Here is a 22,423-nt window from a genome sequence, read left to right on the forward strand (position 1 = left end):
TGTTATGAACTATATTACGACCATTCTTCAGCCGCAATTTTTTCGGCCTTTTAATAACGGTCATTTTAGCTGTGGAAGTGTAGTGCAAAATGGTTTCCAATAAAACGGTGCGCTTCGCAATTGATTTTGGATTGGTGCAGGCACTGCTTTCTGCCAAGATGAGACGGATGCACTGCATGCCAAACGGGGTGAAATGGGACTCGCTGCCATGAATAGCCCCCGCGGCGAACCGTTTGTCCGTGGGAAGACTAACTGCGGCTGATGCACCCTTGCGGTTGCTCTCGAAAGGAGTAATGGATGCTCTTTCGGGGACGAATGGCTGCAGAAGCACAGTTAGTACTCGAAGGGCTATCCCGTCTAGCGCTCTTAACCCTTTCATGCTTGGAGGTCGAATGCCCCAATACTTGTATTCATCAATTATTCTCGCACGGCTAGTGTTTCTTTATTGAAATCTAAACTTGTTCTAACTTGTTCTAAACTTGTTCTAATGACTGCATTCTATACAGGGTCATTCATACTTCCGACGATTGCATTGCCCTGCAGAATGATTTATCCTTGGTTACCAACTAGTGCAATACTTGGCGCATGGATATTAATGTGAAAAAATCTATATACATGTGTTTTACTAGAAAAAAAATTATCATGACTTTTCATACTGTATTAACGCGGAAACATTGTCAAAAGTCTTCAAACATAAATATCTTGGTGTATACTTTACTGCAAATTTATCCTGTCGTCCCCATATAGATTACATTACAAGCAAGGCTTCCAGAGTACTGAGTTTTCTTCGCAGAAATGCGAAGAATTTACCGCCCAATGCCAAAGAGCTCCACTATAAAACTAACATTAGACCAGTACTTGAATATGCTTGCTGTGTCCGGGACCCTTGGCTGCAGGTACATATTCACAAGGTTGAAAGGATCCAGAATTTGGCTGTGCGATTTGTTAATGCCAATTTTTCCAGGAATTTTAGCGTCTCCGCTGCAAAGAATAACCTTGGATGGGAATCACTCCAGCAGCGAAGGAAACTTCTTAGACTAAAATTTCTCCACAATATATTTCATAATAAAACTGGCATTAACCGGGAGCATTATCTGCGTCATCCCGACTATGTCTCACCGCGTCTTGATCATGCGTTCAAAATTAAAGAGATCAGATGTAAAACGAACTTCTTCAAGATGTCCTTCTTCCCTCAAACAATTCGCGAATGGAATAAACTCCCACATGATATTGCTACCATTACCTCCTCTGATGTATTTTTTTTCCTCTTTGCGAAATATGCATTGTAATTAAGCCGTTGTTTTTTCTTCTTGTCTTTTTTGTTTTTGTTAAAGTGTTGCTTGTATGCTTGTTTGATTCAGTTGCTTGCCTATTTGCTTTTTATCTGCATTTCCTGCTTTTTCGATTGTGTTTGAGTTGTCTTGCCCCCCCCCCCCCCCCCCACTGTAATGCCTCACGGCGCTGTGGGTATAGTGATAAATAAATAAATAAATAAATAAATAAATAAATAAATAAATAAACTAATATCGCAGTTCGTAGAAATACTTCACGCCTCAGACTTTTCAACAGCATTTGCGTTCATTCTTTGATAATGATGGGGATTGACTGCTGAGCATATGCTCTTACAAACACGCTCGGAGTCGGACGTGACCTGATTCTCTCGATTTTCTATTTTCACATGCGATTTGCACAAGTGCAGACTCCGAAGAACAGCGGCGAAAGTTATCACTGTCGTCTGCATCTGCCCCTTAAGGCCGCTCTGCACATTCAGTCCATCAAATTCCCAGGAATGCACTCGAATTGCGCGATGTGCTGCTCAGTGAACAGAAAAAGAAACAGACCATCTTAAACGTGAGATACTGACAGTATAGTGACAGTACTGCGATATTTACAAGCTATCAAATATTTCTGACGGATCAGATAGTTTCTGGGTTGTCAGAACTCAGTGAATTCAGCAATTTGATCAAAACTTATCTGGTAGAGTGTCGGAGTTATGTTGCACAAGACCAGGCTACCAACCGTGAAAGTTGCAGTTAAAGGCCTTTTTCTGGTTCTCAGAAAAGCAAACGCACTTAATCACAGTGACGCCTCTAATGCGAACGCGGTGGTTATTTGTGTGCCAGTGTCTTTAAAACAATGTCATTATCCCCAATATAATTTTTTTACCTTCATTGTGATTCCTTCAAAGAAGCATTCAAAATATTTCTGTAGCTCTTTCGAAATTACATAAACTCACTTCCAAAGTTCTTCTCAGATATATTTCTTCCATGGTTGTTTAGGATATATGTAGACAGGTATTGATTCAATCTCTCTCTTTTGAACTCTGCACAGCACCATGGTCAGTCCTTCAACAGGTACGTGTCACTGCAAGAAAAATAAAAACATCCAAACCACATACGCATGTACAGAGTGGTTAGCGAGGCGTAAAGTCTTTAGCCAAATGTATCAACCCAAGGGTACGCTGTGTGGCCAGGAATTCGTCGCCAACGTTTCAAATCTCTTGAAGGTTAAAAGAACTGTTCTCACCGCTCCGAAAGTATTACATTCGCGGATGTTACAGGAACGCCTTGTACGGCTTATAAGCAGTCACCTCGGGATCTTTACTTTTTACTAAGACTAGGGGCTCCGACCACCAGGCTCCTGCGAACTGATCACCAAAATAAAAGTTTTCTCTCGCTCTCTCTCTTACAGAGGTTGCACATGTCTCGTACATAAGATCCTGCCAGTTCAGCGAGCGAAGTTTCCTTTAGGATGCGAACAACTCCAGCCTTCTCAGTCCGTTCACAGAACCACCACCACCCCCATCATCATCATTACCACCAGCCTAACTGCACCCACTGCAGTGAAAAGGCCTCTCCCATGTCTCTCCAATTAACCCTGTCCTTTGCCAGCTGAACCCACCCTATGCCTGCAAACTTCTTAATCTCATGCAGCCCTAAAACCAATCCGAAATGCAGAAAACAGCCTAACTAGTGCAAACAACAAGCTGGGCTAGATTCACACGACTGTATAATATACGCTACACCACCCTCACCGCTAACTTCGATAGTTTGCCGAAACTGCAGCTGCGGCCGCGCCTGCCTGTGCATTCATCTCGATCGCCTCCGAGCATCGCGGTCCTCCTGTTCCTTTGCTCAACTCATCTGCTCTCACTGAGACGCGAGAAGGGCCTTCCGTTCGGTGGTTGCTGCGTTTCTTTTGTCACGACCCTTCCCTCCCGCGTGTCCAGCAGAAGGCGGCGGTGGCCCATCCGCACTGGCCTCCCACCCGCTCCCAACCCCCGGGGTGCGCCCTGATGTACGACATCGTGCCCACTGCGAGAGGGCGCGTGCGTTCGCTCCTGACTCGCCGCTGGGTGCGTATGCGGGATGACGCCAAGGCGGAAATCGTGCCGAGGTATAGGTCCCCGATGCATTCGCATAGTCGAATGATTGGCGTGCCCTCGGTGGGTGGTCGCGTGGGGAAGTATTGACGGCGGCGTTGTATCTGGCACGGGCCACGTCCTCGGAACACCACGCGTTGTGATGTGGTCGGTGGCGGCCAGTGCAATGCTTGGTCTGGGCACTGCTTTCCTGTCGATGCGGGGCAGTGCCAGTATGCATTGTTTCATTCTTCTGCATACGCTGGTATTTTTGAGGATCGTTTGGACCGAGGCAAGTGGATTTGGCATCGCTGCGAAATGTTTTGCGCTTATAATAGGGACAGGAGAGTCGAAGAAAACACCAATGGACAGGTAGGTATCCACGTAGTGATTTCTTTAGATGTTTTTTGAGATTGTGTTTTGTGCGAGTCGTGGTCCAACCAGTAGACTGCTAAGAAGGCGCTACGACCGGGGGCTACAATTTTCGAGGGTGTTGCTCTCCCTTTGTGTGAGTGGCTACGGCTAGAGTTCGTGCATGTTCCTGCTCTGCAGTAACACAAAAACTAAGCGGTGCCTTAAAAGAGGTTCTACAGTAGACTTACAGAGGCGGTTCAAGTTCACAGCACCACACAGATCGCTTCCGAACTGCGTATTAGGTACTTTGGGCTCTAGAGGACGCAGAGAACTGTCGTATTTACGGCTCAACATCAAAACCAAGAGGTAGTAGTAGTAGTAGTAGTTGACTTTACACTGTACATAGACTGTACACTGTACACTGCAGACTGTACATTTAGTACACTGTCCAAATGAGTAAACAAGACAGCTCAGGACAGCGATAGACTGCGACTGAACTGAGAGAGAAGCCAGCTTGCGATGTCTGTTTCCCTTGCCCCATCCATCCCGCTATTTCCCTTATGACCTTCACTCAGTTCCGCCAAATCACGGTCTCAAGGTACTGCGTATGAAACTTCCAGTAAGTCGCCGCACCAAATATCCATTCACATGACTGTATAGCTATATATATATATATATATATATATATATATATATAATTATGTACTTTGCCAAAGTACCACCTTAATTGATTCTTAGTGGGTGTTTGAACGATTCCACAACCTTCGCGCCAGACCCGTCAGCACGTCTTTGTACATTGTGCACGAGAAGACTTCACCAGCTCTGCGTCATCGCCGAGGCGTCGCTCGTTCATTAGGGCAAGGCCCAGCAGAAGACTGAGCGGAACCCCGCAGCATGGAGAAGGGCGTCCGTCCGTCGTCGGCGACTCCTTCCGCTCCTGCTGAGCGGCCGCTCTCGAAGCCACTCCAGCACCGGCTGTGCAGCTGCCCATCGCTGAGTCGCCGCCGCGAGTTGTGTGGGCAGTGAAAGGATTGGACTGCCTCCGCGCCGGTCAAAGCGGCCGTTCGTTGCCTTCGCAGACAGGCGCGCCTACTCGGCGCTCGCCTCTCAACAAACGACACTCGGAAGAGCCTTCCGACGGAGAGAGATGCTCGCGCTTCTGTTCCTTGGGCTCATGAATGCCGCGCAGCACTCAGGAAGTTAGAGCTCGCGTCAGCTGCTCAAGCACCGAGTGCTCGAGCGGAATGATTTAAGAACTGCATTTCAAATCTATTTTGTTCCCATTCTTATCACACTTTGTCACTGGCTCAAGCTACGGCACGCCCTCGCTGTTTCTGAGATGTGCGGTTGGCGTGGAGGGTGATAAAGATGGAATATAACAAAAAAAAAGAAACAAGAAGGGACACTTTAACCCCGCCTTAAGGATACGACGTGATAGCGTTAATGGGTTAATGCTCATATATGTGGAATCGGTGATTCTCTGCTTTACATTCATAGATCCCTGGGAGTCGTCATACCACTCCTGGAACAGGGCCAGGTTAAGCGATGAGCCACTGCCCTGCGATGGTAGGTTCTGCCACCGGTGGGACTTCTGAGCCACAGGTTGTTCTTCCTGAGCAACCTCTCGTGACCAATCGTTCGCTTAACTGCCACATACCTGTCAGACTGGGCAGTTTTCTCGAAATCCGGCGGGCAGGTTGTGATGAAGTCACAAGGTCACATGACCTAGGTGACCTGCCTGTCAACTAGTTAGCTTCCCTGGAGTTTTTTCGTGGATTTCTCGCTCACGGCCAACGACACCAGTGCCGACCATGATGTCGGCTTTTCTGCGACATGGGACCAATAACGCAATCGCGTTGAAATAGCTGCATTGTACCGGCCTCGGTCCCGAGTAAGAGCCATTTGGTTGTATTGGTCGGCTGTGATGGATCTCCTCAGTGGGCATCGAGCCAATGGCACGCTGTTCTCTACGGTGTGTCCGTGCGATGTCGACATCAGCGTTGGGTAAAGCTTGTTATTCTTGCATGCGCGATTTCAGAGTTTGAACCGTGCCATAGCCGTCAACGCCGTCCTCTCCGAAAAACTCTTCTGGCACTCAACCTGGGAGTCGGCGGTGCTTTTTCGTTTTGACTGGCAAGCGTTGAAGTGGAGCCGCTAAGCGATGTCTGCGCTGACGCCGTGTCTCGCGTGGCTTCTGGCCCGCAGTTTCATCAAACTGTCGCCGAGACGAACGATAATAGCTTATGTTTATGTGTTCTAGGGAAAATGATGTGTAAAGGAGAACGGCAGGGTTAACCTTGAGCGGAAGAGAGGCATAGCTCACTTGGTAGTGCACAGCACGAGATGCGGATGTCTTCGGTTTGAATACCAGTGATACCAACATGGTTGACTTTTCATGTACCCGCTGTAAAATTATCTCCAACGTAAAATGTGTACTTATCTCCAACGTAAAATCTGTACGCAATGAATTACTTCTCGCAAAATCATGGACGCAGTGACGCGCCCCGGTGCTTCCTTCAGTTTTCAATGCGCTATAGCGTTAGGAGGGACATGAAGGCGAAAACTGTCCGCCGGTGGATGTGTCAAGCCTCCACCTGCTAGGTGGTGTTTAATGGGATTTGCCTCTCTCGACCCAGCACCTATTCAAACGTTCCTCTCTTCCTCTCCACTTGTTGGGGAGAGGAAGAAGCCGCCGAACGAAGAATGCCTCAGCCAAAATGAAAATGACCACTCGCAGCGATCCAACAATGCGACTCATTTTGCAAGCTGCGTAGCTGTAGAATTTGAATAGACTGAGGAGTACTGGAACAGCATGGACTCAGAATTGGAATAGAATCACGACTGGAATAGATAGGAAAATGAAAGAAGAATGCTATCGAATTTCGTCCGCATCAATCCGATAGATCGCCCCTAAATTTTTTAAAACGCTGTAGGCTTCTGTCGCATATCATGTGAACGACGTAGATTATAAACACTCCAACTAATGATTCCCTAATGATATCCCAACTAATGATATCCTAGAAGAAACGAAGAGGAGGCAATGGAACTAGGCTGAACATGTAATGCGGCGACCAGACCGCCTATTGTCTGTTAGGGCGAGAGAACGGATTTTGAGCAAGCAGTAGGCAGCCGAACGAAGCCGGCAGACAGGAGCAGAGATGATACTAAGTAGGTTGTTCGGATATTAGGTGGTTGCGGGTGGCGCAGGAAAGCGATATTACGAGAGCACCTGAAGAGACACTTGTTCTGTTGTGGGCGTAATCAGACTGCTGCTGATCGTGGCTAACTATAGTTATTTACAAATAGGGCAACGCCCGCTAAGGCCTGTCAATGGGGACTCGTCCTCATCATCGCCCCAATAGTACTTCGTGCCAACTGCTCGTCTGCGCTTGTCCGCCAGCTCTGCAAATATTCCGGCAGCCTAAGCGCGCTGCAACGCTAAACGCGAGCAACTCTGCAACACTCGACACCCGACTGGCTGACCGCACCTGCAGCTCTGTCTGCCACCCCACGGCGCTGCCCGATTTTAAAGTGGCGAGACGGATAGACCGACTGCACGGTTCCGCCTGCCCTGTGGCGGCTCGCAGGTCGACGCCCTCCCCTCGTCGTCGATCCAGAGTCAGGCGCGTGGGCTGCTCGCTGCGCCGGGTGCGTGGGCTTGTGTCCGGATGAGGGCTCTCCCGCTCGACATGCCTTGCGTCGGACGACGAATTGCCTAATGGAGGCGATTCGCCTCCCAATAGCAGCTTCCCCTCTGAAGCTACCGGGGGACAAGATCCGACGCGTTGGCCGCAGGGCGTCACTTAAACTACGCATTGATGCCAGTGCAAGCCGACTGCTTACCTTTTCTGCAATCGTGTGTTTGGCGGCAGAGTCCAATGATGCCCTTCTAAGACAACCTGACAGAGAGGGCATGGTTTGCATAATAATTTCATTTCTTATACATGTAACGTTCAGCTGTCTTCAGTTTCGCAGCATTAGTTCGCTTGCGCATGTCTTGTACAGAAACAACTAGGTTCTGGCAGTTAGAGCGATAGGATTTAGTATAATGTGACGTTCCCGCTGTGAACGCCGAACCGTAATAATACATCAATTTGAAGTGAAATCCATGCTATGTTTGTTTTTATCGCTCACTGATGTCCTCATGTTGGGCCGTGTACCGCGTTTCGTCTGCGTCAGCGGCTGAAAACCAGGGACAGCAGGGAGGACGTGGTGGTATTAGAGCCAGTCCCAATGAGTGCAGGAAAGAACAGATTAGCATTGAATTATTATATAAGTTCAATGCCCAAGGAAGACGAGGAAGTTCAAATACCTCTTTTTACGGCAGCAATAAGCGCTGCGGAAAATTCGAGGTACCATTTGACCTGCCGCACGAATGCGGGCCCCTTGCAAAGAGAAGGATCCGACCTTCCTGAAGTATAGAGCAGCCGCAGAGCACAACTGCTCAACAAATGTGTCGCCCATGAATCTGATGCGCCAGCAGACGCGATGAGACAATGTAATCTCTGAAGCAAGGTCCGAAGCGATGTGCGAGGATAAGTGTTCCGTGCATCGGCCAGGCTGCCAGCCACATGTTCACGGCCCATGCGTTAAGCGAAAGCGCACAGCACTGTGGGCGACGCATACCATGTCGATGTACCATGCTCATGTAGTACCACGCCGATGTGCTCTGCACCGGTGGCGCCAGGAATCCAGCCTTTGGGTACAAAGACCAGGCAGTATACAGATTACCTACTGAGCCAAGGGAGATTTTTCCCTTTTCCAACGTGGCATGTATTGAAGTGAGAGGACGTCATATGCGCAGAAACTATTTAAGAACCAACCAGGAAAGCCACTAGACCGGTCTGACAACGCGAAAAACAACATTGATGTAGTAGTAAAGTAGTGAACAGACTGAGCAAGAGTGAAATCCAGTTTTCCAGGAGTTTGCTCGTATATAATAATGGAGTAATTACTCATTGGCATCCACCCAAGCGCAGCCATAGCTTTCTCAGAAACTTCGTAGTTAAAGAAAAATTCGTCCTGGTCCGGGGTTCGAACCTGGGACCACCGCTTCAGCTGAGCAGTCGCTCTACCAGCTGAGCTAACCGGAAGAGCAAGCTTATGGTAGGGCGAGAGCGAATTGATCAATAACTCGAAGTGGGAACAGTGTTGGCCAAATGTTTAGGGGAATCCCCCAAGGTGGAGCAGATTTGTAATAGGGGAGTAATTACTCATTGGCATCCACCCAAGCGCTACAAAGGAAAGCTATACAGCTTTCTGAGAAACTTCGCTGTTAAACAGAAATTCGTCCTGGTCCGCGGTTATTGGTCAATTCGCTCTTGCCCTACCATAAGCTTGCCGTCCTGGTTAGCTCAGTTGGTAGAGCGACTGTTCTGATGAAGCGGTGGTCCCGGGTTCGAACCCCGGACCAGGACGAATTTTCCTTTAACTACGAAGTTTCTGAGAAAGTTGTATAGCTTCCCTTTGTAGCCGTATGGCTGTGCTTGGGTGGATGCCAATGAGTAATTACTCCCTTATTACAAATCTCCTCCACCTTGGGGGATTCCCCTAAACATTTGACCAACAGTTTGTTCATATATTTCTCTGAGGTGAACAATCATTAGGATGAAATTTATTTTAACACACAGCAGACTTACAACTGCGACTGAGCATGTTGCTTTTTCAAGGGCCACGAACTCCAGTGGCGAAGAACATGACTAAGAATGCACCAATCTAGCGCAGCGCTACACAGTATTACGCAGTATGAGAGTTGAAGTTTATGCGCTTTTTTACAAGCGTTGGCATGCGCTCGAAGAGGCCAGTACTGATCGCGTTGCGTGCACTGCATTGCGAAGGAAGAAAAACGCACTCCGATAATTTCTTGGGATTGAATTTCACTGGATTCAATCTCTGGCCTTCTTGTTTGCATCGGGCAAACAGTAACTGTCCTAGCCCTCGTAATGTTTTCTTTGAGCTCTTTCGCGGCAGCCTGCGTTTTCATTCAACTGCCACGAATCATTTCACAAAGTCGCAAAGCTTTCCGCATTAGCTGTATGGCGGCGATCAAGAGGTTATCCTCGATATGTAAATTGTTCTATAGGCTTTTTGTCGGAGTACTATCGTTCCATTACGTGCAAAGAAATCAGTAGCAAAGTTTCACCGCATAATATTATGCAGAACGTTTCGGCGTATAAAATTTTATCACGCGTTCCTTAGGGAAGATACCATGGTCTTTTGGGTTCATACGCGGGCGCACCAGTGGCATGGACTAGCATATGTAAAGAGTACTTCCTAATTTTCGCTAGGTAAGGCGTGACAAGAATTTGATCGCCGCAGCATCCCTGGTAATACTACGGCTGACACTGTACGTCTGGAGAGAAGCAGAGAGCGCGAAAAAGAGAGGTAATCTATTTACAGTAAGCACTTAAAGAAGCTGCAGCGAGGAAGCGTAAACACGACTGGACTCATCATAGCTGCAGCGAGCCGACTCCCTCGCTTCCGGGCACTGAGTCGGTCAGACCTAAGAGGGTGCGAGGTTTGTTGCAAATAAAGACGCTATTTTGAGAAAGTGCGCGTCATTGGGCGCGCAAGTTACGAGTGCGCGCCGCCCGCGCGCTTTTGACGAAACCGGGGAGAGAGGAGGGTAGCGGAATGCGAACGCGAGCAGAAATTAGAATACGCGACTGATTCCTTGTTGGCCGGCAAAGGCTTCGCTCACTGGCGTACTGACTATTCCGGGTACGCATACTACAGGCGTAAACACGTGGAAGCGGCGTGGGCGGAGGCAAGAAATACGGCGGCAGCTGAGAGAGTTAGTTTGTATATACTTACGGGGTGCATGCCATCAACGGTCGTGCTACGCGTTTAAGCTGTCTAGCGAGTTTTCATTTTTCGTTCTCCCGCTTCGTTCCTTCTTTCCGCTCGCCCATAAACGGTGTGACGTACGCGGCCGCGTCTTTAAACGAACGCGGTGCGGTTTACTCCTCCTTACTATCGACCCGGTTGTGAGTCGCTTGAAGAAACATACCTGCAACGTTTTGGATGTATGTAGGAGCACTCCACGGGATGTGGACTGGTTTTTATGCTTGCACTGCGCCCCGAATGCGGACGCTATTTTAAAAGCAACCACTGCTACGGGCACGTAGGCAAAAGTGCAGTGACGCGAAGCAATTCTTTTTACCGGGTGCTTGGCTTTCGCTGAGCGGCGGGCGACGATAGCGCAGAAATAACAGGAAATTTGTCGACGATTCGAATGACTGCTCGTTTGTTGTGATGTCCGGTACACTGAATATAAAAGCTCGTGTTCTGTTCTTACGGAAAAGGCCTCGGTGGGCAGGTTGGCCAGATTAGTTATGCTTTGGGTGCCAATCAACCATCTAGTCCCCCACAATATCCTGATACACTGATAGTGATACTGAACCCGAGAAAAATTAATGAGTAAGCCAAGCAACTTTGACACTGCCGTGATGTAAAAAAACGATTATTGTAAACCAGCGCAAGGGCTCGAAGCCAAACAAGGGAAGGACAAAAAACAGCGCTAAGAACAACATCCACTCTGTCGGAAGCACATCCATTGGTCGGCGGTTCCTCAGCTCGTCGGGCAGCCCGTATACCACAGCAAGTAGCTCAGGAGGTTGCATTCTTTGCTCAACAGAATGCAACCTCCTGGGCTACTTGCTCTGCTATACGGATTGCCCGACGAGCTGAGGAACCGCAGACCAATAGATGTGCTTCCGACAGAGTGGATGTTGTTCTCAGCGCTGTGTTTTGTCCTTCCCTTGTTTGGCTTCGAGCCGTTGCGCTGGTTTACAAGTACCATGTCTGACCAACTCGCCCACCAGTTCATGCTGTACAAAGAAAAAAAAAAACGAGCAGCATTTCCCGCCTCCTGACCCCGACCTCGACCGAGCGCAAGTCACCCTGCTCCGCAGATTGCAGACGCACTCAATTCTCAGCCACTCCATGCTATCACTAATCACCAGCGGGGAATATGCCCCCACATGCCCAAATTGCAACCACGGAGAACCGGCCACTAAGGCGCACATCCTCTGGGGATGCGGAAATACCCCCCCCCCCCCCCCCCCCCCCAACGGGCCCTCCTGCCAGCTCGCTCTGCGGAAAGTTGGGGCCAACTCCTCACCCAGCCAGACAAGGCCCCTCAACTCGCAGTGATTTCGTGGTCCCAGGACGTGGTCCCCACCTGGTGGCCACACAGGACCCACCTGCACTAATTCCCAAGACCTGTGGCAATAAATTGATCTCATTATTATCATCGCCATCGTCATCGTCACAATCCAAGTGAGGCCGACTGCGAGGCAAATGCTTCATCCATTGATCTCCACTGAGCCTCGCCCTCTGCCAGCCTCTGACACCGTACCGCAGCAAATTTCCTTACCTCAGTTAATTCACTTTATTACCAGAACATTCATTAGGTTATATGTCCGTCGGAATCCGTCTCCCATTCGAGCCCATTCACTTACCCTCTCTTTTGGCGCTCGGACATCGTCAACTGAAGGCTTCCTATTCTGCACTGGAGGAAAGTGAAGACGGGATATAAAGGAAAAAAGAGGAAAGAGAGCAAACAAGAAAAAGTCAGCACAGACTGCTTACGTCTGAGAAAGCCTAAGCCCGCCCGTCCACTCTGTCAACGCAGTCGTCGCGCGCTGCCGCCTGACATAACCCGGTGCCACACAGCTGACAGTTCTACCTCTGCGTGGCTCTACACAGCCGCCGCCACGACACCGCCGCACCTCTTCTTATCTGCGCGCTGCTGAGTCCAAAGGTTTGACGCTATAGCTAATGGGTTAATGCAAATATATGCAGAATTGGAATTTCTTTACCTAACATTCATAGTTCCCTGAGAGTCATACCACTCCCAGCGCAGTGGTGCAGCGGTTAAGTGGTGCGCCATTGCCCTGCGATGGCAGGTGCTCCCAGCGGTAGAATTTGTGCGATCTAGGTAGCTCTTCAGGAGGAACCGCTCGCTACCAATCATTAATTAATGATTGGGATTAATGAGGCAAGTAAGGCTTGTGCCTTAAAAAAACTCATGGGCGATCATCGGGAGATCGCTTGGATGCATTGGCATTGTCTGTTGCTGCTGATTATTTTGTAGCTAATCCTTATACATGCGGAGTGGGCCATTCTCTACTGAACATTCATGGATCGCTGTGAGTCCTCGTTCCACTGCTGGCGCAGTGGTGCAGCCGGTAAGCGATGCGCCACTGCCCTGGCAGGTGACTGTTTTAAACACGGCCACCGGTGGCGATTGCGAGTCCCATGTTGCTCTTCCCGAGCAACCTCTCACAACCGATTATTAATTAACTCCCCTGTCCCATTGGGCAAGTTGTGATGACTTCAAAAGGTGTGCATCGCGTCATGCGACACGTCACGCGTGACGGCGGCCGCGCCTTGCTCTTGCACGGGCCCTTCTAATACTAACGCATTAATAAAGGGTGCTTAGTAAGGAAGTGAGGACTCCGCGTGTGGCGCAACCTGTCGCACAGGCCCGGCGCCTTCTTGAACCTGTCTCTCTCATTAACTGCAGCTTGATATATAGTCCGATTTTAAACGGCAGTATGAAGTGAGGCCGACAGCCCAAGCTGAAGCATCAATGCATTTCAAGGTCAACGTGTGTGGCATGTGTGGTCGGCATAATGTGGGCGCGCTGCTGCCGGGGACGAGCTCACCGCACCAGTCGCGCGATTCGCTGTCGAGCCATGTATGCTGCGTATGGTTGCGCCGGTTGCGCGTCGCGTTAAAGAAAAAGTTGCGTCTATAGTTACGTAACAGCGCCTGCTTTCCACCCTTGGCGGTGTGTGTACAGCAGCTCCTCAAAGAGCGAGGTGATTCGTCATCCCGTTCGTCTCTGACCGGGGCTGGGGAGTACGCAACGTGCTGTGCGGGACTTCTTCAAGCAAAAAGGATTCCATTGTGCGTATAAGGGACGACGAAGGAGACGTCAGCGTGGGGAGCTCGGCTTTTCTCGTCGTCGTTGGCAGTTTTTCAGCCGCGTCGTTAAGAGAAGTTAGGTCTCTCACCGGCAAGTGAGCGCTGATTAGGACGAGACTTAGGGGCTCAAGGCTTGCCTTCTCCAGGAAACAAGTTCAAGGTGACGGAGTAGAGAATGGTTTTGGGAGAATGCGACATAATGGGATAGGGGAACTCGTTCCAGCTGCTGCTCGACAGCTTACCGATATTCGTCAAGTGCAAAGCGTTCAACAGAAGCATCCTGCCAGCGCGCTCCTGCGGCGCCGGAAATTGGAGGCGAGGAGAAACGTTGAAGGCTTTTTTTTTTTTAGGAAAAGGCAAAGTGCTATGGAAATAAAGTCTAAAGGAAGCACGTTTAGAGGCAGAGAGAGGCAACGTGGTATAACTCACTCACTCACTCCCTCACTCCACTCACTCACTCTCTCACTCACTTACTCACTCTCTCACTCTCACTCAGTCACTCACCCTACATGGTGCTCTGGTTCGCCACTGATTTGGCGTCTTCGGCCTTTCTTGTGACCACCACGGACGCCTCCGCCACCATGGCCCATGCATGAAAGGCGAGGCCTGGCGCACATTGGTCCAGGTCACCGGGAGGATTAAACATCCGATCAGCGAGTGCCGAGCCTGTTCGGTTTTATGACCGATGCTCGTATAGGGCTCGGTTCACTCTTACAGCACACCAGCAAAGATGGGAGCGAGCACATTTGCGCAAGTATACGCCAACTGCGCTCTGCCGTGGAGGGCGAAAGATTGAAATTTTCGCGGACCTTACCTTACGACTGCCGGCGAGAACAGCAGAGAGATAGAGAGAAGGAGATAACGGATTCCGCAACATGGTGTCCATGCCACCGTAATTAGGGTGGAGTATAGCTCCGTGGAAATTGTACCCAAACCCAAGGTGAAGTACACTTAAGTAGTATACAATATACGCCGCCCGTAGCGGAGCATATTTTAGTGTAAAACGCACTCCACTTAAAAATGAAATACACTCCATCCCAGACAGGCAGTCAGAATTTTTGCTTAGAGGAGTCCTAGGTTACTTCTTGTATCGAGGGCGGGGGCGGTAAGCAAGAGGCGTTGGAAGCTCAAGTGCACAGAGAATATGCTTGGGAGGAGGGGGGGGGGAGATTTCGGGCAGCATATTTATTTTAATGAAATAACTACTCGTTATCATTTATCTGGGTGCAGACAAGACGAGAAAAAAAGGTCCACAGCTCTCTTATTGAAAGCTATACAGCTTTCGCAGAATCTTAGTAGAAGAATCGTTCATCCTGCTTCGGACGAATGATCGACCAAGAAAAGTTTTTCTTCAACCGTGAGGATTCTGGGAAAGTTGTTCGCGCTTCTTTGTATCCGAACTGTGTTCAGGTGGATGCCAATGAGTGACTGGTGATTTTATCCCTACATTGGCTGGCGTAATGGGACGTCCATGGGCAGCACTAGAAAACGTGAATGCCAGAAGTTTCTGGACATACTCGATTTGTTTGCTTTGCATCAAGTGGTTTTCGTTTCCGCACGTGGTGATTCACCTTTATGTCTTGTACTGGCCAAAGAACCAGACAACACAACAGTCATGATGATGATGAGGAACCGCAGCATACTGCGCGACGAATTCGCAATAGTCAGGATCAAACGAGAAAACAAGAAGAAATTTATATTTGATTAATCAAGAGCGAACACTGAAATGCTGATCAGTGAACTCTCATCCATACATGTCGACTTCATGCACTGATTCAGTCTTCAAGGCGCAAGCACTGGATTCTTCTTCGCGACAAACTGATTTCGCCAAAGGAAGCATATATACGAAAAATTGCTATCAGCGAATCGACACAAAATGTATGGTTTACAACACACGTGAGACCCAGTATAAACAAAAAGAAACAGTTATATTCAAAAGCAAAATGGTCGGACGCATTCGACGACTGGAAGTGTTACCACTAGCATGCCTAGCTGCGCGAATCCGAAATTGCAGCAGCCTAAGACAAATTTTATAATACGGACATTTGAAACATGTTTAAAACCAAAACGAAAAGAATTTGAAAGTTGTCAACCACACTACGCTTCACAGTCATCAATATCCCTAACAAATGGTGGGAGGCTTCTTTCTTGAGTTGAAGTCGCAGTGCAATTTAATGGCTTCTACCCTGTATTTGCTGATAGACTGCCGTTCTTCACATGCCTCAATGGGGCGGTTATTCACAACGGGATTGCGCGTATTCGGATTGTAGAGGCGCGCGCAATGTCCATTTTGCGTGGGCTTGAAAATTTATGCGGTTGTTTTCTGTATAGTAGTAAAGTCATCATCATCACCGCATAATTACCAAAAATTGGGTGAAATGGGACTAAATGCAGCAGTTTCTCCTCACGACAAACGCTTATAATCCAAGCTGTATTGGCGATTTCGTTGACTTTTGAGGGTCTTAGCGGTTCATGGTAGCGCACTTCCTGCCCTAGGACTGATGTTCCCTTTTGGGTTACAGCGCACCTAAAACACCTACACGATCACCGTGACCAGTCAGATCTCGTCCAGCCTTAGATGATGCAGCAAGTGTGTGGTGCTCGACACTTCGCACCTTAGGGTGCACTCGTTCAGAAGTTTCAAAACGCCATTCAAAACAGAAGAAGTTTCAAAGCACCACACCATTCAGCGTGCGCGCACCAATGCGTCAGTCATGACTGGAGCCTCTCGCTCTTCAAGCACATCGGCGTACTTGAGACCGCAGCCGAAAAACACCGCCGAGCGACATGTGTAGAAAAACAAGCAGAGCAGCTGCGTCGATTCACTGCGCAAGGAGACGCGAATAGATTAAAGCGGGGAACAGTAAACAAAGCGGCTCGCACCACAAACATGTGTCGCCTGTCGGGAAGTAGCGCGAAAAAGTAGAAAAACACGACACCGTGGGGCCGCTGTGAGTAAGCGCACACGGCGGCGTTTGATTCGAGCCTCCGCACTGGAGAGTCAGCACGCGTCATAGGCGCCTGCGGGCGCGCCGTGGATTACGAGCGCCCGTTTCGGCCGTTGCTCATGGCGTCGGCAAGCGCGTGGTTCATCGTCCTGGCCATACGCGCCACGCCCCGCCGGGCCCACGCACTTTTCGGCAACTTTATTGCGCGAAGCGCTGAAATCCGTCCGGCGCCGCCGCTGCCACAGCGGCGGCAGAGCATGCGTGTGAAAGGCAAAGCGCTGTTCAACTGATGGCGTTCGGAAGGAATGCGAGATAAGCTTCCTGGAGCTGGCAGCCGTCATTAATCACTGCTTGATTTTGCACACACAGCGCTAACAGATAATCATCATCGTCATCAGCCTGACCACGCCCACTGCAGGGCAAAGGCCTCTCTCATCTCTCTCCTGCCCTTGGCCAGCTGTGGCCACCGTATCCCTGCAAACTTCTTAGTCTCATCCGCCCACGTAGCCCGTCGCTAAATGAATTTCTATCGAGGCTAAGTACAGCTCATTCTCCTGGATTCTTGTTAGGTATTTTCATTAGTGTAATTTTTATTGTTTCAATATTTTCCACAAACACCTTTGTTTCGCAGTTTGCCTTGTGCAATTGTGGCATTGTACTTTTTTATTTCAAACATGAGTGCTTCCTAGAATGTACTGTAATGTAGCCTTGGCACTCGAAATGCTGTCTTTGTGTGTGGTGGCAATCAATGTCTTTTTCTCAATTTGTTAAAGTCCCTATGCCTGCATTTCTTTCTGCCGCCCCATGCTACGCTTGCCTTCCCTGGGAATCTGCTCCGTTACCCTATTAGATATTTTGTAATATCTGCCGTTATCGCTTAAATGCTTTGTTATTGCAACTGATGATGATGATGATTTGATTTTAATGGAGCAACAGAAGCTTGCCCACAGTGCGCCACAGATGACGTGTTTTTGGTTTACACGAAGTGTGTAAGACACCCGACTTTTCCTAGCATTTCGCCTGAGAAAAGTCCAGCACAAGGTCAGGGGAAAGCTTGCACCTATAGTAAAACCGGTGGGTAGCCAGATACACTGAGATTGAACCACGAATACGAGGCGGATCACTGTTCAAACTGCTAGCCTATATTGAAACTAACACAACAAGACAGAGACAGGCTGCACTCCTGCTGCCTTGGCGCATATTGAGGCTTGACCCAGTTGCATCAGTAGCACGTAAAAAGCATCCTGTCTTTTTCCACGATCGTGCAGTGTGCAGGAACCACACTAAAAGTCTATCCGAGCAGATAGCGTTAGAAGAGTTGGAATTTTTTTTTCTCTCATAAACTAGCTCAAACACAAGCACTGTTTGCAATCGACTTTCTTGTCTGCATTCCAAATTATTTCATTCTGTAATGTTTGTGCTAATTGCTGTTGTTTTGCACAGTGGTTTGCTTACCTGTATGTGAGTTCGTATGTGTGGTTCTTCTCTACTATTTTTTAGTTATTGTGAGTTTTTGTGTGTTTTCCGTTGTCATTCCTTGTCACTGTATTGCCCCTCTTGCATGAACCATTATTTTGGCCTTTAGTATCAGTAAATAATTAATAGATTAAAATATGTATTGCTTTAAAAAGGCATCGATTAAAGATAAATACTGAATGCATGTAGCGCGCTGAAACCCGGTGGCCATACCAGGCTAATGATTCCCTTTTATTTGCCTCCCCCCTAACTTACCATTCCAGACGCAAGATATTTTAGGCTTTGTTGTTGTCTTCACCTCTCCTAGCGCATCAATGAAGTAAGACGTACAGCTGTCATAGTAATACCCCGCTACGCGTACACTGATGGCTATACAGGGGATAAACACATTATGAGATCGATTGTCCAGGGTTACGGACTGGATTTTTTTTTATCAATATATTCCATTTATTTCCATCAAAGATGGGGGAGGCGAGGCAAAAAGCTGCGATAGCAGCTTGACAAGTCCTCGTCCCCTACAAAGCAGCAGCAGTACACGCCGACAACCCGACATATCTTTCATCGAAGAAAAACATAATAATACATAATAAAGTACAGAATGCACTACTCGTACATGAAAAACATAATAACACATAATAAAGTATGGGATGTACTGCTCGTACAAAAAGTGAATACAAGTTTCTAAGTGGGAGGAAGATTAGATACTAATATCTAAGAAAAATGTAATGGTAAAAATGAGCGCACAAATGTAATACAGCAACATAAAGGCGACATTGTTTGATAGTTCATAACAAAGAAAGCATTCACAAATGTATGCATTCATGACAACTGAATTAGGCAAAGCTTAAGTATAAGTAAAAAATATATAGGACACACAAAGGTAACATTACAGGAATAAATATTTCAGTTCATGTGGCTTAAGATCAAGAATATGAATGTTATCCTTTAGGTATGTGTTTAGTATATTAGGAATTCGATATTTTAGTGTCTGAAATCCATAATTAGTCCGGAAGGAATGCACTTTCCAAAACTCGAGATTGCGTGTGGGGTAGCGTGATGGACCTTTTATGGCTAATTCGGCAAACCTTATTAAACTATTGCATTTAGCTTTCTTTTCCCTGATAAGCCCAAGGCACAGGTGATAATTGTACATGTTTTCAAAACGTATTATGCCAAGGTTTTGCATTACAGAGTATATATCACAATCGTATTGAGAGCGTGTAACAATTCTAAGAACCCTTCGCTGTAATATACTCAACTTGTTTATGTTAGTTAGGGTAGTAGTACCCCAGACCAGACTACAATATTGTAAATGAGAGACAAACAAGGAATTATATAGGAGTAACAAAATATTTTTAGGGAGGAAATCTCTATGTCTGTACAAAATGCCGTTAATCGAGGCGAGCTTACTTGAGATGTAATCGACGTGTCTGTCCCAGGACATATGTTCCGTGAAGATCACTCCCAACGTTTTAAATTCACTCACTATTTCTATCTCCGTATTATTTAAACTAAGCGTTAAATTAGGTGGAATCTGTCGTGTCTTAGGACGGAAAACAATCGCTTTTGTTTTAGGAATGCTGATTACCAAGCCATTTTCCTGTGCCCAAGCAGCTACCTTAGCGAGTACAGAGTTGGCTATCATAAACAATTCAGTGCTGTCATCGGAAGAAAAGAATATGCTAGTATCATCGGCGTAAATTACAAACTTAGCTCGATCATCAAGACTGCCAATATCATTTAAGTATAGATTAAACAAAAGGGGGCCAAGAATACTCCCTTGAGGAACTCCAGTGTGAGTTTGTATTAAATGTGAAGGGTGACCATTGACCTCAACAAATTGACAACGATGAGAGAGGTATGATTTAATTAATTCCCATGCATTTCCGCGAATGCCATAAGATTCCAACTTTTCGAGGAGTAAGGTTCTGTTCAGGTAATCAAAAGCTTTAGTGAAATCAATGAACACACCCAACACAAGTTTTTTTGCTTCGATATTATGTAAAATATACTCCTTTTGATCAAGTAGAGCTAATTGGGTAGACCGATGTTTCCGAAACCCGTACTGTGCGCTCGACAATGCGTCTAATGTATCTAAAAAGGAAACGAGGCGAACCAGAAGAAGTTTTTCTAATCCTTTAGAGAACGCTGGCAGAATTGATATGGGACGGTAATTGCCGAGGTCATTGTGATCTCCTTTTTTATAAATTGGTTTCACTTTCGCTACTTGAAGCTGTTTCGGGAAGGTACCTGTAGTAAAACTCAGATTGAAAATGTGCGTTAGTACAGGTGCTATACAATCAATAACGTATTTTATTGGCTCGATTTGCATACCTTGAGTGTCACAGCTGCGTGAATTCTTGAGATTCAAGAATATAGAAGACATTTCTTCGTCTGAAGTAGGTTTAAGAAATAGGCTGTGTGGGCAAGGAGGATTATTAGAGAGCTTTGTATGTCTAGATAGCTGAGGGGTTGGGAGGCTAGCGAAGTGATCATTAAATGCGTCGGCTAGGGAAGCCCCATTAACTATTATTCCATTTATCAAAAGTTCTTCCACTGGGCTAGTTCTTTGTGAGCGGCACAGAACTTCATTGAGTTTCCTCCATGTTGATTTGCTATTATTTTTAACTGCACTAAAAGACTTTTCTAGGTAATGTGCTTTAGCTTTCTTAATATCTTTATTTAGCTTATTCCGATACTTCTTGAATTCTCTCAGGAGGATAATATCTTTGGTCTGAATGAACCTGTGGAACATGTCGTTCTTTATTTTTATTCTTGCCATTAGATCGCCATTAATCCATGGCTTTCTTATTTTTCTGGATAAATTAATTCTAAGGGGGAACCAAACGCAGCAGGCATGGCAGAGGCAGTTAGGCGAATGAGGTTAAGAACTGTGTTGATCCATGGCGCGCGCAGTTGGCGGCAGGAAAGAGTTCATTGGAGGTCAGTCAAGGGTGGATTTAGGGGGGGGGGGGGGGGGGAGCAGAATAGAAATTTTACATAGGAAAACGGTGCTAAGTCGCATTTTTCAGCGGGAAAAGTGCAAGAAGTACATGGTTCAAATTAAATCCCCCCCCTCCCCCCTGGACCCCTCCAACGGTGTCTCTAATTCAACCCCAGAGGTCAGTGGAAAAGGACTTGGTCCAGCAGTGGTAGTAGTCTGATGAGGATGGTGGTGATGCCACTCACACAGGCTCATGGTACACTTTGGCTCCAAGAGTGGCTCGCCTTTCTGGCGCAGCGCATCGCCATCCAGCGGCAGCCGTTCGCATTCCACTGTGGAGCGCGCAAGCATGTGCGTGCCCACCTTCCGCCGTGGTAGAACAAAGGCTCGGGCGTCGTGCCACAGGCAAGTCCGCGATTCCTGCTTACCCCAATTTTCGTCACAAGAATAGGCGGAGAGCGCAATGATGTGCAAGCGTTAAACGACACATGCTGCCCACGCAGCCACGTCATCAGCCTCAGCGCCAAACAATGGATTTGTATGCACTCTCAATGGGTTATTGTCGTCTAATGCACCATCGCTATTCACAGCGCACAAAGGTGCATATGATGACTTCACTGCGTGTCAGTAACCTAGTGTCTCAGTATATAGCCTGGCAGCATTTCGGCTTGAACAGTATGGGCTGGCACCAAGGTTATGCTTGAGTTTATACGAGGGCCAAATTCTGCAGGACTTCAGCGTCGCACTATAATTTTGCCTCATGGCTATCGCACCGCGGTTTCAGCATTCTGAATCCTTCTTCGGCGTTTCGTCTCATTTTAGGTGACCTCTTTCTCAGGGAAGCACTTCCAGGTAGAAAGCTAGCAGATGGCTGTCATTGACCACTGAGAATGACAGAGCTGGCACCAAGTTCTACTGCATGAATAACATTCTTGTTCATCATTAGCAGGCGAACTTACGAGTTTTTGGTTGGAACATGACGCAAACACCGTTTATCACAAAGAACTCCGCATTATACAAGAAAATACCGTTGCCAGAACAAAGGCGAGTGATAGCTTAACACAACCTAATATCCATTTATCCAGTATTCAACACAGTCGTGTGTGTGCCGGGAATCTAGTAAAAGCACTTCGAATCGCTAAAAGCTGAAATAAAAATATTCCTTAGAATACTGACAGCCTTTTCAGTTTCCTTGTTTATTTCTGCCTGCAGTGCCCGAGACGCGGGCCCTACAAGATGGTCTGCTGTCTACCCCACTCTGAGCCAAGGAGGACCGAAAGAGTCACAGGGGCTACTCCTTTTGCCGATTAACTGCGCGGCGGCAACCATTAGCCCTTGAGAGAGCAATCAATACTAACTTAGACACTAACTGCAAAAGGACATCAGCTGCACTCAGTCTCTTGCTGC

At 47.6% G+C, this 22,423-nt stretch overlaps 1 non-coding gene across 1 annotated transcript; it reads left to right on the top strand.

The window, feature by feature from the left end:
• Positions 1 to 9,058: 9,058 nt before the first annotated feature.
• On the top strand, positions 9,059 to 9,132 carry TRNAI-GAU (transfer RNA isoleucine (anticodon GAU)). The gene has a single exon. It is a non-coding gene; the product is annotated as a tRNA-Ile (tRNA).
• The last annotated feature ends 13,291 nt before the right edge of the window (positions 9,133 to 22,423 follow it).

The sequence above is a fragment of the Amblyomma americanum genome, chromosome 5, assembly GCF_052857255.1.
Source record: "Amblyomma americanum isolate KBUSLIRL-KWMA chromosome 5, ASM5285725v1, whole genome shotgun sequence".
NCBI lineage: Eukaryota > Metazoa > Arthropoda > Arachnida > Ixodida > Ixodidae > Amblyomma > Amblyomma americanum.